A 19234-nucleotide genomic window follows, 5' to 3' on the forward strand; every position below is an offset into this window, starting at 1 on the left:
TAGAAAATGTATTCTTCCTAGGCCTGCTGTTAAATGAAGATGATAAAGTTATTTTGATGGAAAAAAACCAGAGGCTTAATAAATATTTCTCTTAATTCATTGAAAATATACCATGATTTTTCTAGAATAAGAAGAAATTAAAAGTGTTTTCCAGTTCTCTAGCAACTCAGGGGGATATTGAACATCTGCAAAAGAAAAATTTTGTCAAGTCAACAGTCCTGTATAATTTGTACCCAGAGATCTGAGGAACTGGCTGAAATTCCCTTCTACTAAATATTGGATTACCATAGCTGTTCCAAGAGGCAGGAAGAATACCAATGCTGCAGCCGTATTCCAGAGACAGGGACGATGGCTCAAAGCAATATATACTGGGCATCCTGATGTAAGTCACACATATATAAATCTTCAGAAGTGAAGACTAGACATGAATTATAACTGTAAAAGAGTTGGATATCAAATACAGAATAAGTGCCCATGAAGTTTCTTTTTCCTTGGAAATACAACTTTTAAAGTTGAGTCTGGTTTGGGTTTTGTTTTTTAATTGTATTTTTAAGATAGTGTATGTTTGTTTGAGAAAAGTACAAAATGTAAGATGTTAAGGCTTTGTTAAGTAATTTGACATTATATCAGTGCATTTGGATTAATATCAGTATTGTATATAAACAGTAAAGGAACAGTAAGAAAATAGTGTGGAAAGTGATTTGAATTCATGACAGTCATGAATTTTCCACACAGGGTCAAAACTGAGTATGAACATCAGTAGCAGGATTTTACGTAGAATAGTAGTAATCCTAATATTTTCAACATTTGAATTAATTATGTGAAAGTAAATACAAAGAAATTTCAAGACTGTATGAAGATACACGGTATGGCAAATTACAATGAGGCTGTGCCTATGCTGCTGCCAACCTCAAAACATTTACTTTGCCACAGTAAAAATTAAGAACATGAAATTCAGACCAAGCTTACAGAATGGTGAACTTTTATTGCAAGAACACTGTTCTGAAAATTATTTGAAGGTCACAATATGCAAGAATTTCACTAAACACTTACTGTGATGTTCAGGTAAAAATATGACTTTCAATACACTTAGGGAGACAAATTCATTTTCATTTACAACACTGGTGAAACTTCATTATGAAATAAGACTAAAAAAGTCACATGAGCTTTTCTGTTTTAAAACTAATTTATAGAAATTTAATATATACAAAAAAAAAAATCAAACAAAACCCAACTCCCCCCCCCACCCCCCTCCCCCCCATCCCCTTCACACCCTTTACTGCAGAGATGTAATGGCAGGAATGACTTCAGAGTGATATATAAGTTCACACACACGAAAAAAAATACAAAACAACAACAAGAACAAAAAAAACCAACCTGGCACATGATACAACATCAATATAAGTAGGTTTTTGAAGAAAAAATAGTAGTAAGTGAATTAAATAAAGTTGAATTAAATGGAGAAAACCTCAGGAGAAAAAAAACAAAACAAAACAACAAAAACCAAACAACCAAAAATCCTCCACCATTTTCTGGAAACTAAAGTCATACAGATTCAAATGAGACATTAGGCACAAATTTTTAAGGGTGAAGCTGATAAAACAGTGATAGATTCTCCAGCTTTCTGTTTTCTGGATTCAAGCCTAGATAAATTGATGGAAAATGTGTTTAGCCAAATGCAAGATAGCACAATAAAAGGGGCGCTGTGTGAAATAGCCTGTGAAATACTGGAGATTCAAATCAGATGATCTAATACCCATTTCTCATGGTAAACTCTGTAAACCTCCTTCAGTCAACTATAGGTACCATAAATTTTACTTTTGATAGTACTCAGCTTATTAATATCAAAAGACCATATTAGCTCAGTCATGTTAGCTAGAACACGTTGCAAAACTGCTATTTAAATGTAGCGGTCAAACCAAATTTAGTGGGAAGGTATTCTGCAGAGATTTCTTTTCCTTTCACTTTATTCTTGGAAAGAAACACTCCTCTCTTTTGTAAAGTCGTGTTTTCCTCACTGTAGCAAAGGAGAAACTTGTCTTCTTTTCCACCTCTTCCCTTATATTTCCTCTGTAGTTGTTCCCTATACTCACTCACAGGAATTCCCTTTATCAGGACAATGGTCAGCACCGCTACCTGTGCTGTTTGTCTCTAGAGCATTGAGAGAAGAAGAAATGTGATATTGACAGCTGGGTATTTCCTTAGCTGTGGAGACAGGCTCCATGGTTTTGTAGCAGTAATGCTCTTCTGTGCAACTACTGGGGCTTTCCACAAGGTTTTTAAATTTCTTCGCATTGGACAGCAATTTGAGAATTTGTATCTGCTCTTGTATGAACTAGACGGAGCAAAGCATAGCTCATGTCAGACAATGGTGCTACTTCACATTTCAAAAGAGGCCCAGCAAAGAAAGACCTGGTAGCTTTGTATATGACCAATTCTATATCTGAAACAGTCCAACCTGAATGATTTTGTAAAGAGGAACATTTTCTTACAGAGAAGTTGCTGCTGTATTGACTTTCCAGCAAGCTGAGACCACACCAACACGATCAGGATGAGGGATATGTTTTGTAGATTATGTGGGAAAAATAGAAGAAACAGGCAAAATTTCTGTCTCTCTTTCCTAAGATCCAGGCAACCCCATGATGCTGCTAGTTCTGGCAGCCCTTGCCATGAAAGGACAAAGAAGTCTCACAGCAGAGGTTACTTTCTAAAGCTTTTTATCCTTTGAGTTCCATTTTCTCCTAAGATAGCATTTCATCTTGCTCGTTCTGTGTGTATGCCAGTAGACAGGCTTCCCAGCAGAAAGGCTTGGCTGAGGGGTTTATAGCTGGCAGGAATCAGGAAGTGCAATGTACATTGACACAATTCTCTGTACCATGCAGAGTGTCATTTCTACTTTTCAAAGCCATTCTGTGACCTCTGGCCCAGGGGAAAGAAATTGGACAAAATTCTAATTCTGAATATTTTTGGCCTGGGTTTTCCCACTAAAGGCTCTGTATGAAAGCTAATTATTTTCTAGTCCCACTATCTGATAACAGTCCATACTGATGACTCTTAAAGAAATTAATAGGTTCCAAAATTAAAGATTAAAAGCTTCTAGCTTGAGAAAAACTGTTTTTGCAGCTCTAGCTGTGAATGTTTGAGGTTATTTGCAGAAAAGACACCTGTACTTCACAGAGAAGAGAGAAAGAGGAGAGGAGAGGGATGAGGTATCGTCTGTCAAGAAAAATTTCTTGAAAAGAAAATGTGTTAGGTTCCTATTCTCATGTGGGTGAGGTATGTTTTACCTACTGGATAATGTTCTGTCTGTTGCTTACCCAGAAATTCCTGTGACACAGAGACTGTCTCTGCCATTTGCCGTGCTGCACCTACCAAAAGTCCCAGAATCATCAACTGACTTTGCCAAGAATCATCACAAGAAAATGACATAAGCTAAAATTATCTAAATAAGCTAAAAGCCTGTTAAACAGGCTAAATAAGTTAAAGCCAAAGACATACAGGTGAAAACCTCTTTGTTAAATGCCTGAATGAAAAAAAAGCCTAAGAAATCAACCTTTCTCAGCACTCTCAAAACACAATAATCAAAGAATCAATTAGATAAATCAAAATGTGATAATAAGAAGGGACCATTTCTCTCCTGGCGAGTAGAGTTTGCTTCTCTCAGAGATTGTGGTGTCAGGAAGTAAACCGCAGTGCAGTAAGGAAGGAGGACCATTCACGGCGCCTATATGACCAGAAACTCCACCAAGGATAATTTCATCCAGTAGGATTTGTTTCCTTTCTTTGCAAAGTCTAGAGAGCTATTACTGAAATAATAAACTCTAGTCTTGATTTGAAATTAACTTATTTTCTTGATTCGAAGATAAGGGATTTAGATTTGTCTACAGACAACTTCATGGGATTCTCCAGGAAATTAAAATGTTCCAAATTTCCTGAGAAAGGGATGCCTGACAGTGTGAATGTCACATGATTCTGGTGGAGCTGTGGTAGGTTAATTTGGCAAATCTAAATGGAGAATGACATGTGAACAAGTGAATGTACTTTTAAAACTTTTACTTTTTTCCCCCATTTTCTCCACAACAGATCTGTTCCATAGAGAAGGCCCAAAACTGGAAGCGTCCCTTCAGCATCAGCATCTCTGAATGGCTTCAGTAAATCAAGCTGAACCTGGTACTAAAAATGTTGTGGATCACCCATACCTAGTTTTTAATTAGTCCTCTCTCCTTAAGCATCTTTTTCCTTTTTTGGTCATTCTCAAAGGACACATTTTTTCAAATGTGTCTTTTCCCAGTTTTCTTATGTGTGCCGGAAAAGTATCTCTAGATCTCTGATAGCACTTCTGGTTTTGCTATCATTCAGTTGATGCTAACCTGTCTATGTTCTTTCCATATTCATTTTCTTGTTTTCCTGATTAAAATTCTGCCTATCATGACTCAAATTTCAAACCCTAATTACTTGTCAAAGACATGAATATTCTGAGAAGAAGCCTCCTCACAGTGCAGTTTTCCAAATAGTGCCTTGTGTTTGTGTTGACTCCAACCAAATCTTTATGGAAAACACTGAACTAAAATAATTACTTTAGTATTCAAAACCTTTTCCTGAATCAAAATTAAATCCATCTCAATCATTGTAATTATAAAATGTGGAAGCATTTCCTCCTAAAAACAAACCTTGGAATTGCTGGAGGCACCTCCTGGGATGGTAGCTAACAGTGTCAGGGGACAACAGCCTCACAAGCCAGGTAATTAAAGCTCCTTAGGACACTGTCCTCTCTGAGAACTGTAGAGTCTTAATCTGAACCTCCTTCTGGTCCAGTGAGTCTTGAAATACTGCTCAAATGCTGGTCCATTGGAAATGTCATAGCCCTTCCAGAGAACCATAAATGCTGTCAAGGAAATCATGAGGTTAATCAAAACTTGATTTCTAATAAAACCTCTCATTTAAGACAGTTCCTCAGGGATCAGCAAGAAGCATGAGTTATGAGCATATGTATGACTTCTTTGCACCTCTAGCATCTTTGCTGCTCTTGCATCTGTGCATTGCTGCTCAGGAATAATCTGGGCTATTTTCTTATTATTTTTCTAATATTTTTCTATTATTTTTTCTGTTTGCAAGTGAAAAGCAGCTAGTGTATTAAAAATGATTAACACAGCAATGTCAAACAAAACAGAAAATAACATGCACAGTGTGCCTCTTGGAGGTGCTCAGTACAGTTCTGGTTGTATCTCAAGGGTGATGACAAAATTGGAAGAGGTACAGAGATAAGGGATAAGGACAATCAAAGGTATGGAACTGCTATATAATAAATAGACAAGTTGAACAGACTGGCTGAGAGATTACTGAGAGTAGAAAGGTCTGTGAAAACAAATTGCTAGAAAAGACAATTACCATTTTTTATTATAAACTGTTTCATCCACTACAAAAGCAACCTTCAAATTAAAAAGGCAGATGACTATATAAAAGCAAACAAAAGAGGTGAATTTTCATACAATACTCAATCAAAGTTGAAAACTGTGAAAAGTTCCCTGCAGAAAGTTGTGATTGCTCTAAGTTTACATAATTCAAAGAGTGACTGGACAATTTCATGAAAGAGAACTTCAGCCAAAGTAAAACGCGAGCCTACTGTGTTATGTGCAGTGGTACTGTACATAACAGTGTACAACATATGTTTAAAATATCCATTGTGTACACCACAACTGTATTAAACAATTGCATAATGCAGTTCTAATATACATAGTGACAATATCTCTGGCTCAGGAAGTCCTCAGCTGATTATTTGCTGGATGATTGCCATGAGAACATTTGGAGGAAGCACTACTGTGAGAGTACTGTTCTTATGGCCTTCATCAAGTATGCTAAATGCTGTTCTCCTGGGGATTGTTGTTGTTTTCTTCCTTTCCTTCCTTTTTTTTCCTCTCAAGAGAAAACTAGCCTTACTGAATTCAGTGCCACAATCTGCTCCATAAAGTGTTTCACCAAACATCCCGTAACTAGGGAATATTACCATCTGCTCCTGGCACCTTTGAAGTTTGGCTGCTGTCATGTGCACAGGATTGACTAAAATGTTGCTGCACTCCTCTGGATGGTGCTTTTGTCAGTGAATGGGAGAAAAGGGAATAAAGAAGGGAGGTGCTGGGGTTTCCTCGTGCCTTGCCTACCACTGCCCTTGTACCCAGATTCTGTAATTTCCAGAAGCACCAGTCCTATAACCAGTTATTGGATATTGGCAATGACTTATGATCCATACCTCTGGGAAAAAGACAGTTATTGCCAAGAGGAACATGGCTACATGTGGCCAAATGTGCCACATATCAAGTGTTACCTGTGACAAACAGTACAGTAACACCTTTGGAAGGCTGCATCCTGGGCTGGCTGGACCCTTCTGACTTTTCTGGCCAATTTCATATTCTTAAATAACATGAGGAAAATATTTTTCCTGATCATAATACAGTTTCTTCTTAAGATGACTCTTTCATAGTAGCATTTTTAGATTTCATTCAGACTAATAGCTAAATATCCCAGTGAATATGAGGTTTATGAGACAAGTATCTTGAAAAGGCTGCTGTGTTGGTTTGGAGAGGAGTAGTAGTACAACTACTAACATTGTAGTTATTGTAGACAGCAGTTTGCAGCCTGTCTGGCCATGATTCCATATCCATTTACAGCTGGATCAGCAAGGAATACGCTCCAGACTTGTGTCTGTAAACTAGGCTTGCGTCCACAACTCCAGATCCCCAGCAGGAGACTTGATTGAATCCCAGGGGTCCTGCATTAGCCACAATCAGAGTAATCAGTGGAGCTCACTGTAGTTTAAAAAAATTTAACATAATGTCAGTTCCTAGACTTTTTACTTTTTTCTTTTTCTTTTTTTTTTTTCAGAAATTGGAGAGGAATAGGAACAACAAAACAGCTAATGCCCAGGCTGTTATGAAAGTGGTGCTGGGAAATTGTGCTAAAATGGGCGCTTCTGGCTTCCTAATACCTCCATCAGATATATAAAATCATATGAGGGAAAAACTTCCTTGCAATATTTTGCAGTTTTTTGAAGCATACAACTAGAACGAAATTGTCACTATAATTTCTTCCATCTGCTTCCTTTGGCTACAGGTACAAGACTGTCAATTCATCATACACAAAAAGAAACCTGGGGCCAAATTCTCTTTTGGCATAACTCCACATAAGTCTTGGACTTGATCTTCCCATGGAGAACTGATTTGGAAAAATTCAGTGGAAAAACAAGAGAAAAATGGAAATAGCAGTACCTGACTGTCTTTTCTTATAATTCATAGAATCAGATAAAAGACCCTAGGATACTGTTTTAACAGATTTCTGATTCAAACACCTTCAAGAACCAAACACCAACAAAGTACTGAAGCAGTAGGCCGTGCCTATTTCTATATGCAATAAGCAATGCATGGCATCATATCTGTAGCAGATGCTGGATGCATTGTTATGGAATTTTAATACTTGGCCATCCCTTTTTGTAGATTGCTGTTCTTGCCAAAAGAAACACATTTGATCTCTATCTATTAATCAGTATGTGAAGTGTTTTGGAATATAAGAGCGATGATAGGACCTGATGGGGTTTGTAGTTTTTGATGCAATATTTAATATAAAAATATTTTAGAAGAGGAAAATAGGACCTCTCTTGTCTTTTGGTCTTGAAGTCTATTGTGTTTGTTAACTGCAGTATGAGAAGATTTTCTTCCACTAAAACAGTCTGAAGAAGAGGTTATCATTCTTACAGGAATTCAACAGAATTCAACAACAGAATGACTAGGTTGGAAGAGACCTCCAAGATCATCGACCCATGCCCTAACACCACAACTAGACCATGGCACCGAGTGACACAAAAAAAGTCTACAGAGAGCTTCAAAACAAAGACATAAGCAAAATTTGAGGTGGGACACTCCCCCCTCCCCAAATGTCACATTCCACGTGGAGTACCTTAAGACCTGAGGGCCTTGAGTAAAGTCAGGTTCAACTGTGTTCACAGTAGGCAAAAGATTTTAATTTATGTTCGGTGGCTTCTCACCTGAAAAACTTAAAACATTGTAGGCTGAGAGAGTTGTGCCTGTTTAGCCTGAAGAAGGCTGTGGGGAGACCCTATCACAGCCTTCCAGTACCTAGTGGGAGCTTATAAAGAAGAGAAATAAGATTTTTTACGCAAGCAGATTGATAGAACAAGGGGGAACATTTTTAAATTAAAAGAGGAGACATTACACTAGATGTTAGGAAGAAATTCTTTACTGTGAAGATAGTGAGGCACTGGAACAGGTTGCTCAGAGAGTGAGTTGTGGATGGCCCAACCCTGGAAGTGTTCAAGATCAGGCTGGATCAGGCCTTGAGCAACCTGACCTAGTGAGTGGCATCCCTGCCCATGGGGACAGGGGTGGAACTAGGTGATGTGTAAAGTCCCTTCCAACACAAGCCAATCTGTGTTTCTATAGAACTACATGGAAAATAATACTGGCATCCAAAAGAGCATTTCTATATAAACACTGTCCTATATCATTGACCTGTTATTATCAGCTACAGTAAATATCAGCAGTGTCTAAAGCATGAGGTGAGCCTCAAATCTCTAAGAGCCATTTGTAAGAAAGAGCAGAACATACAAACTATTCTGTGTTCAACTGCTGGTATTGGAATTACAAGTGTGTACTGTAAACTGCAGATTGCTCTTTGGCTTGTAGCACCTGATTTTCCTGCATGAGAATGTAGATAGGTACGTATTTTTGAATGGCCTGTGCTGGTAAGACTACCATCAAGGCAGGATGAAAAGATGAGAGAAAATGGCCTTAAGTTGTACCAGAGGAGGTTCATGTTAGATATTAGAAATTTTTTTCCCACTGAAAGAGAGTCACTGTCTCTGGAAGTATTGCAAATACAGCTGGATGAAGCACTTGAGGATCTGGTTTAAGGTCTGTTATGGTGGTGTTAGGTTGACTGTTGGACTCAGATGATCTTGATTGTCTTTTCCAATCTTGACAATTCTGGGATTTTGTGATGATGTGATCTGACTGTGTAAATTCAGAAAACATGATATATATCCCAGGAATTGTAATTACTCATAAGACACTACAACCCTAACAGAATCAGCATCTCTAAAACTGTAAGTTGGCAATTAATTGTGCACAGCATTTGGTTTGTCATGACTCATGATTGACTCATAATTCTCTCACAGATGCAGCTGACACCAACCCCAGAAATGACTGAGGGTGAGAAAGTAAGACTCTCACCATGGGTTCATAGTATTGGTAATGCATTCAAAAGCTGGGGAACAGGGATTTTGAAGGACCCTGTGATACAGGTCCCAGTAGCAGTTATGTGCTAAGTAAATCTTATATTTAGATTACTGGAAATTAGGAATCTAACTACAGGGAATTTGGAGTGAAGTTGATTAGTGCTGTGACTAAAGCTGATGAGACTTCTGGGTTTAAGTTAATTTGAGAAAGATCCAAAGAATCTGCTGATATGCCTCTCAGATAGGTATTACAATAAGAAGTAGGCCTCTAGCCTTAGCAAAGGAGTCAGGGCATATAAATTAGGAGCCGAGGCAGACAGTTTGAAGACTTGAGACATGGAGTACATGAAGCAATGCAGGAATTGCTAACACCACTGTTAGAATGATGTGGTGGAATGCAAATGTTGGAGAGCATCCAGCACTTCATTCTGTTTTCTGCATAAAGCACAGGCATCTTCTGGGTCATTTCCAAAGAGCAATCTACAAAACACAGGAGTTAGTGTATGGAGAAAGATTGGTTGAACTCCAGTCCTTCTCCACCATTAGATATAGGGGTCCACATTAAGTGCCTCCATCAACTTGAGCTTCAAGTACTTCACAGAGCAGAACTCACCTCTTCTCTGAGTCTAAATCATCCAGAAAGTGTGAAAAGTAGATTGCACACCCTCCTTGATCTCAGAGGAGGCAAGTCCAAATCTACCCTTCCTTCCAACGGTGTGTTGGCCTTAGTGCTGTACATGTGAGAGGGTCAGGGTACCCACTGCACCTCCCTCCAGGTGAAGCCTCTAAGGAGCCAGGAAGGCAAGCACAGTGACTTCAAGAGATGAATCCTCAAAGACACCTGAAGTCTCCCAGCAGAGAAGTTTATAAGGAAAAGACCTGGGTTCCTTCCTCTGAAGTGATCATCAGCTTACAGAGTCCTTGGGTAAAACCAGAAGTTACCCTGTGAACAGGAACCCAAACTCTCAGTTCCCCACACCGCACAGCATACCTTGTCTGCCACATCAAGTGATCTTTGTAAGTCAGTGCCGAATCCTGGTACGGCAGCTTTCGCTGTCTAGGGATTCACATAAAAAACGAGGCCTCTGTCCCCAGAGGAGAGCACACAGTGGGAAGCCAAACATGATCAAGTGCAGGGCACTGTGGAATTGGTGGGATAACAGATGTAGGGAACTGTAGAAGAGGCTGCTGCTGGAGTTGGAGTTTTGGGACAACTCTTGTGACAGGACAAGACAGAAGGACTTTAAAAATAGAAGAAGAGAGATTTAGATTAGACATAAGAAAGAAAATCTGTCCTATGATGGGGGTGAGGCACTGGAACAAGTTGCTCCAGTGGAATGGATGCTGTGATGCCCCATTCCTGGAAGTGATCAAGGCCAGATTGGACTTGAAGCAACCTGATCTAGTGGAAGGTGTCCCTTCCAAAGGCAGGGTGGTTGGATAATCTTAAAGGCCTCTTCCAACCCAAACCATTCTATGACTCTATGATAAGTTGCAAAGTCATTCACCTGTAGATTCAAAAACAAGAAAGCACATGATCCGATATATTTTTAAAAGTGATGCCATGGAGAATTTCAAGGGATTTAGTGGTCTGTGTGGAGATGGAATTGCCTCAGCCCTAGACCTCCTGTCTTGCTGTGTGTACTAGCTATTTGAACAAAGAAAATAATGGTTTTATTAGGAGTCTTTCATTCCCTCTTGCAAACATAGCTAATTCTTCCAAATTAGGAAGGAAGTAGCTGAAAAAAGATTTTGTTGTATCATTAATGCCTGATAACCTAGCTGCTTACATAAGACCACACTTTCTTATTAAAGGGACAAAATAATGGCCCAGGGAGATGGCCAAGATCATGGTAAGGATTAAATAGCAGCAAGGTAACAACAGCACTTCATTTCAGAGGCAAATGAAGATCAGGAGAAAGCAGCAGTTATTGGATTTGCTGTTCTACAACAAATATATGTATGCAGACAGTTAGCACTCAGCTTTCTGCTTGTCTGCCATTGCCACACCACCACGTGCTGTCAAAGGGTCACCCAGTGCTATTCAAGGAATGGAGCCATCAGGGCTGTTCCTGTAACAGAGCTGCTGGTGTGTTCCCTGGCAGGCCACACGCAGTACAAAGCTGGCCCGCATCCAGACCCGAATCGTGACAATGATGTCAGGCAACAGTGAGGAGAGAGAAGAAATTTCATGAAGTTCCTCATTATCTGAATGCAACTGTCAAAGCTTTGATTCATGCCAAGGGTTCTGCATGTGCAGCAGTTTTCTGTGCTGCTTGATAATGCATATCTGAGGCATTTTATTGGAACCCTTTTTTAGGACATGCCAGCTGTGTGATCAAGTACTCTGGAAAGTTAGTTCAGTGGTTACACTGCTGCAGGCTTTCAAGAAACCGAGCCATCAGGAACAATTTATGGCCCAGCTCTCTCTTTGCTGCCTTGTTTTGCTCCTGATGAGATGCAGAATCCCTGAGGGCCTGGTGTTATATCATGTGAATGAGTAAAGCTTTGAAAAATTGCTATTTTATAAAATCCATTTAACTGATAACACTACCCAGTCACCTTCCAAGCTTGAGTGTCCCGCATCTCTCATTTTGATTTAAAATGGATTTTGTTCTTCAGAAGTACACAGTAATTCCCAGTGGTGATTTTTACTGATAGCTTACACTAGAGCTCAGCTGTGCTGCTCCTGAATTTCTAATCAGCTTAGCAATGACAGAACTCCTGTCAGAGAATTGCACTAAACATATTTTGTATTCAAAACTAGACAAGCAAAAAGACCCCTATAAAAATATTTTTCTATGCTTTATCACAAAAATATGGGATAAAATAAAAAGAGGTGTAAGCTTTTCACCCATGGGGCATATTTTCTCCTAATCCCTGGAAGTTAGCAGAAGGAATGACTGGCTGCTTGAGCAAGTTACCGCAGAGCAAGTTTATACCAAGGCTGCTATTTTGCTGTGAGAGCCTGTCAGAATGTTTTCAAACCACAGCAAAGTGGGTAGCTTAGCCTGTACTCACCAAGTTACAGGACCACTTGACACTTAACCACAATTTAAAGAACAGTCATTACAGTTGCAAAGTCACAGCTTGTGCTGCCTGTCAGTTGTTTGTGTTGCTGCATTCAAAGTATCAGAGAGGTTAACACTGAAATGGTCTCCTCAGGATGCCTAAATGCTGTAAACAGAAATCAGAGATGGTGTTTGCTTGTATTTTTGAATGCATATTTGTCATATTCCAAGTTTCTTTTCTGCACAGACTGGTCAAAGACTTCCTGATGACCTTTAGCAAACCACTTTGGCTCCAATCCTAGGAGATAATTAGTCCCACACTTCCACTGAATTAATGATTAATCAGCTTTGGTGGTCTAGGATTAATCCTTAATTTCCTCAATTGAAGAATAATAGCAGGAGGCAATAACTTCCTTGTTATCCTTTTTGTCTATACAAAAGGATACAGTCTATAGTGTTTTTGGGAATAAACCACAATTACTGCAGTGACCACAACGTAGTGTAGCTCTGTCTGGATTTGAAGTAGATATTTTTGTCTCTTGGGTTTGGGTTTTTTTTTTCCTCAGAGTGATAGCTCCATGATGGGAGACCATGCTATGAGGTTTTAGCATTTGTATCCTCTGATGGCTGTCACTTTGAAACCAAACAATCTCATTTAACATTTGTAAAAATTGCCAGCAACTGATCATCACATTCAAGTGTTTATTCATCTGTTTACCCAAGAAGGGATTGTGGGTTTTCCAAGCAAGGCTAACACCCTTATTCCAGGAGCCAGCCCGTGGCCTCTCTCCAGGGCCACCCTGGCCAATCTACCCACAAGACATCAATATGATGGATGGCGAAGCAATGGCATTTATTGCAGGGGAATTTGACAATTTATAACCTAGGGTCATTGTGTTACTCCCATCTACATACGTCACACCTAAGTGCTATTGGCTAATTGCAGGTTTTACTATCCTAACAGAGAGGGGGTCTAACAGCTTCCCGTTACAATCCCGAATTCTTCCGCAGCGCAATGCCCTAAACTACAACAAGGGATATATGCCACATTTGCTTAGAAGTCAGTGAGAAATGAAGCTCTCCTTGACACTTATTTTCAATTTTGATGACTAAACCACCTTACATCTTGTGAACTGGATGTAAACCTACTCTGAAAGAATCTAACCTTGTTTTCATTCTAGGCACATTCACACCACGGATATCTCAGACCATTTAACATTTTTAAATCAGTGAGAAAATTAATTTAAAACCTGAAATGGATATAATCTCTGTAATGAGCAAAAACTGCATTTCAACAGGACAAATTGGTTTAATTCTCAATAATTGTGTGCATAAGGACAGAGATATTCTTCAACTTGGTTTCATCTTTCTCTGAAAAGCATCAACCTATTGTGAAAGAGCAGTGAATACTATGCAGAAAACCCTGCACAAGAGCGGACAAGTTCCTTTCTAGTCCTCTGCTCTAAATGAACCTTTGTCAAGTCACACATCAAATTGGCCTAATCACACAAAGCTGCAGAATTGTGCAGGGATGTAGAGAACAGCAACACTGCAAGAGAAATAAAGAATTTCTGGCTCACCAGCCTATGCTGAAGGTGTTAGGATGACTTATTTTCTATTAGGGTCAAATACCAAATTCAAAGTGGTTCTACTAGTACACTGATGGTTTGTCAACATTGTATGTGGGTTTTATGTCTTTTTGTGTGAACTAGCATAGGGTTAAAAAGCTTAGGAAAGTAGACTGACAGAGTATGAACCTGCAGTCTGCCAAGCTGCTGAGCCATCCACTTAGTGTTTCAACTGTCCAACACTGGATAGATGTCAGTTTTGGTTCTCGGTGAGACGATACAGGATTTACCTTCCTGTAGTTTCAGAAATAATTGTCCCTTAAGAAAATCCCCAGGGACTTAAAAGGCAAAAATTTAGGTGCTCCTGCATTTAGAAAGAAATTTATTGATTCAGGAAGATGAAATGAACATTATGTCTTGACTTGAAGGCATCCAACAAAAAGGAATATGCAATTTGGTTTATCCTCACATTTAAAATTACTAATGTGAGCATGTACTTTCTCAGCAGACAGCTCATTCTTGGGTTAAAAACCAGCTAGAATAAATGTTCTTGAGCTCTGTGAAGGAGCTAAAATGACTGTGCATCCTTTATGACTATCATCAGAATACAACTGGCATTTAAAGAAACCGTTCACAGTAAACAAATTAGTTTAGCAGGCGTACACATATTGATTCTTTAAATAGAATAATTTGTCTCTTTCTATAAAAGAATTCCATCTTGTATTACAAAGGGACTCTAGTAGTTAGCTTTATTCTATTTTTTAAATTTATGATTCATTAGGTCCCAAATAATTTTTCCCAAAGCCTTTGAGAGTTTATCTGTACTAGCAGGAGAATGGAAAAATTCTTTAATTCTATAATTCTATAGTTCTTAATTATTAATCTTAATTCTATAATTAACTAATCACTGAGGATTTAACAGCAAATGCTACTGCTCTACCTGCCATTGCTATGGCTTCATTAATTTTACAGAATATGTCAGAGTGCATTAGTCTGATGTATTGTCAAAAATAATTATTGTGTAGTCATACTCTGGAAAGTAGATAGGTAAAAATGCCATCTTCTTACACACAGATGATTCTTTTGAGCATACTGTCAGATCTGCCTATTTTGTGACAGAAATACTCTTTTATGTGTTTCAGTTCTGCAAGCACCTTGTTTACATAATATCAATAAAACTGAATGTATTGAATCCCCCAAGGGCATTCTCATCACAGTGATCACCAAACCTCGGGTCATGGAATTGTGCACAAATTTTAGAAAAGCACAGCTGGAGGATCTTAGAACTGATGAATCTTGAGTGAATTCACAGCTTGATTTTCTATAGGCATCAAAGCAGACATAATGAGAAGATAATCCAGTCTGAATTTTAGAAGGCAGGCAGAATTTCCAGGGCTATCAGAGCACATATCTGTCTGATAGAGGCAATGTGCTTGATCTGAAAGTAATTAAGCTATAACAAATATGAAACCCCAGAATGCCATTTTAAATTACTTCCATTTTCAAATAACACTGTAAAATAAATCTCTAATTGTCCAGTGTAACATTTTATTGTGCAAGAGCCTTGTTTCAGTGAGGCTACTTTCTTAACCATGTTGCTTCATTTCTTTATTAATTCACCTAACATAACACTGTAGGATGTCCATCTTTGTTCATTGTTGACTTCATCCTTACAACCCTAAGTAACTTAGTTTCATATCACACCATAGAAATAGAAATCACACCAACCTATTTCCCACCTCCTCTTCCAGCTCTTTCCCTTTTTATGTCAAAAACCAAAATGATCCCCCACAGTTCCCTCCAATCTGAAAAGCAAACAAATGCTCCTGTTTCTTTTTCTATCTCTTTGCCATTTACTTATCCATAAAAGTACTGTCCTCCTTGCTCTATGGTTGCTTAGTTCCCTAAATGATCTTTGGCAAAGGGCTTAGTCAAAAGTCTTTTGGATCCAAGTAGTTAGAATGACCTTGATCATCTCCATCCATATTTTTGTTCAATCACTCAAAGACCTTGTTCATAAGGCAGTATTTCTCCTCATAAAAATCTTGATTATTCTGCTCAATTAGATCCTTTTTATTCAAGTGTCCACTAATTCTAATCTTCATTATACTTTTGTTCAATTTGCCTAGTAGAAGCATCAGGATTACTGACCTAGAGTTCCTCAAATCTCCTCCAGAGGAGTTTTCTAAACTGGCATCACACCAATTTGTTGCCCTCCAGTTTTGGTATGAAGATAATCCAACACAACTTCTTCCCAGGCTACTGTGGTTTATTTATTCATAGAAATATGAGAGAACAAGATTGAAACAAGTAGAGCCTTTATCCTTTTCCTTCCTTCCCAACTCAGTAATTTTATTTTAAAATTTAGGTTCCTCAAGACTTACCCAAGCAAGTCATCATATAATTTGTCTGTGTCTCTCTGGTCTTCCTCCAACCAGTTGCTGACAAGTCACTCTTTATATTTCTTTAGGAAGCTGACGAATAATAACCTTGGAGAGCAAGATTTTGGTCACACCAATGGTTACACCATTGTTTGACTTGTTTTAGAGCTTGGACATTCCCATTTTGCAGACAATAGGTAATTGTTTTATCTCAGTTTCTTTTTTTTTTCTCCCTCTTGGGCTGTTTTTCATTCAGACTTCTGCCCTTCCTACCTGCAACAGCCTGGTTACTGTGCCACAGCTATAATTTGTAAGTCCCTAGGAAAATATTCATAATATTGCCTGTGCACTCTCCTTGGGTTCAGACCTGTCCCATGATGAAGTACTGCAAATGAACTTCAGGAGGCTTGAGCAGTCTGTGCTGGTTTCCCAGCATTGACCATGTGGCCAACAGACAGGACCAGGAGACAAAATCTGCACAACTGGCATGGTTCAGAAAGCCAGCCAGCAAAAAGGAAAACATCCTTCTCTTAGTTCATGTAGTGATAAAAAGGAGCTGAAAGCCAAGCTTAGGAGGGCAGAGGATCATGAGGTAGCAGAGTATAACAATCCCGTGACATGGGGTAGTTCTGGAGTCACAGGTTTTTGATAGGAAGCACAAAGAGGTTTATAAAGGCCAGGTGCAGCTGATGTTTCCCTGAAGCTGGAACATAACCTTCCACTGCTGTAAATGACTGTTCAAGTTGCTGAAGGGATTTCAGTAGATTTCTGACAGCCTACACTGGCTCTGTGCTTGATGTGCCATTCTACATCGAAAACAAGGGCAAGTGTGGAAGCAAAGGATCCCTCAGCTTCCCACTCTTTGTGCAGTCCACTAGGATGCAGCCAAGCTGATGGATGGTAATAGGCATCTGTGCCTTATGTTTTACCAACAGTTCAGCAGCTCGATGTGGTGGGCTTGGCCACAGGTGTTTCTCTTTGTATAATTAGAAGAAATTACAAAACCAACCTTTAATTCATTAATTTTACTTAAATGAGAAACAAATGTGCAAGTGAGTGCAGAGTTTCAAGTATTCCCCAAGATACTAAACTAAACTACATGAAACAATAAAAAATTACCAGAGAAGATATTAATATTCACAGAACTTTTCAAACTAACTGTGTAGGTGCTTTCACAGCTTACACTTAACAAATGGCTTTAATAACAACACCTGGTAGCACAACAGTGTGAAGTGTGTATATGTGCTGAATACACAAATTGGCTGGAGGACATTTCTCCTTGTTAACTGATCATGTTAAAGATGAAGACAACCATAAGCCCCAACCCGATGGTGTTAAAGAGGAAGAGACACCATCAATGGATTAAACATTCCAGGGAACTTCGAAGAGAGCTTTGAAACAAAGGAGGAGTCAGCCTAAAAAGAAGTATAAAAGAAGCTAAAAATTGGTTTGGGGTTAGGGGAGACATCTTGAAGGGTAACCAGCAGTAGTCAAACCTGGTTTGACACTGCCAGAATCTTCCCTCTCAGCATTGCTACCACCACTTACATCAAATAGCTCACAATCCTTATGGAATTCCTCTTGGAGCCAGTGCTCAACAGGTGGCATGACTGGATGAGGTACAAGTGGGAACCCACACTCAAGATGCATATAAGGGGCTTGTGGAGGGACCTTTCTTAGCCTATAGGAGATATGGTTTATCTCTGGTTTATTTATACCAATAATGGTATTATTGGTATTGATCCTGAATGTACTGCAGATGAGTTATATGTCATTAATAAATCAATACATTGCTTTAATACTTATTTGGCTTAAATTATGAGAGCTGCACAATTTTCCCCTGCTTCACTATTTGGACAGTGGATGATAATACTAGAAAACTCTTTTCATTTCTTGTTTGCTGAAGAAGCTTTTTAACTATCTAGTGGCTAACTTTGTATAAAGTGAATGGAACTTGCTTCATCACACACTGATGAAGAAGCTGCACTGTGAGTAAATAAAAAAAAAAAGAGTATTTAAACAGAGTAGAGTGTTTAAAAAAAACCCTCATATTTTTTCTGTAATGTTTACAGCTGCTGCACAAAATAAAAAAAAAAATCTTTGATCTCTGTTGGGTAGGGCTAAATTTGTGCACAGAAGGGAGAAGCGAAGCTAATACACTACATCTACTCTGTGATCATTTTGCAAGCAAGGCCTTTAGAGCAGAGGTTTGTGGAAGTCACCTGCCCCTGGGTAAACCTCTGCAGTGGCAACCTGAGCTAGTCCCTCTGAACTCCCTTGACTGCCAATATGTCTTATCTTCAGTAGGAGATGATTATTCTCCCTTAACTTAAGTAGCCAAAAAACCCAACAGAGCCAACCCCCAAAGCCAACCAAAGAAAAAGTACCCCACCCTGAGAAAATGAAAATGGAAATACTTGAAAGTAATTTAGATGCACGGTTGCACAGCTTGATAAGGTAAAGTTTTTCCACATTTTATCAGGTGATGTGTAACAGAGATGGCTACTTAGAACTGAGTATATGTAGCTTTTGTTTGCTGTGGGGAGAGCAGTTAGAGGGCCTCTAGACAGAGGCTTAGACACACAAAGAACATCTATGCTCAAAGAACATTCAAAGAAGGAGAGCCTTCTCAGTGCAGTGCTGGATTCAAGATAATGAGGTCCAATCCAAACTTTGCTATATACCTCTAATATGACCTTGGAAAAGGCATTTAACATCCCACTTGAAAGATCTGATCAGTTATCTGCAAAGAAGAAAAATAGCTGTGGGAGGTTTTTTTTTTCTGCTCTCATTTTGTTTATTTTGGACATACTTCAGGATTGCCCTATGCACTGTTGCAATTTAATTTGAGGCTGCATGTATAATAAAGCAAGTCTGAAATTCTATTTCAGGACTAGTGCTGGTGAACAAAAAGTGAGGTGAAGATATCTCCACTGGAACACATTGCAAAGGTATCCTGGTCTGGTACACGTCACAGTGAGGTCTAAGCGTGACACCCAAAAGTCAGTGGTTTCCACAGCCTAACACAAG

Source organism: Poecile atricapillus, chromosome 1 (genome assembly GCF_030490865.1).
Source record: "Poecile atricapillus isolate bPoeAtr1 chromosome 1, bPoeAtr1.hap1, whole genome shotgun sequence".
In the NCBI taxonomy this organism is placed as follows: Eukaryota; Metazoa; Chordata; class Aves; order Passeriformes; family Paridae; genus Poecile; species Poecile atricapillus.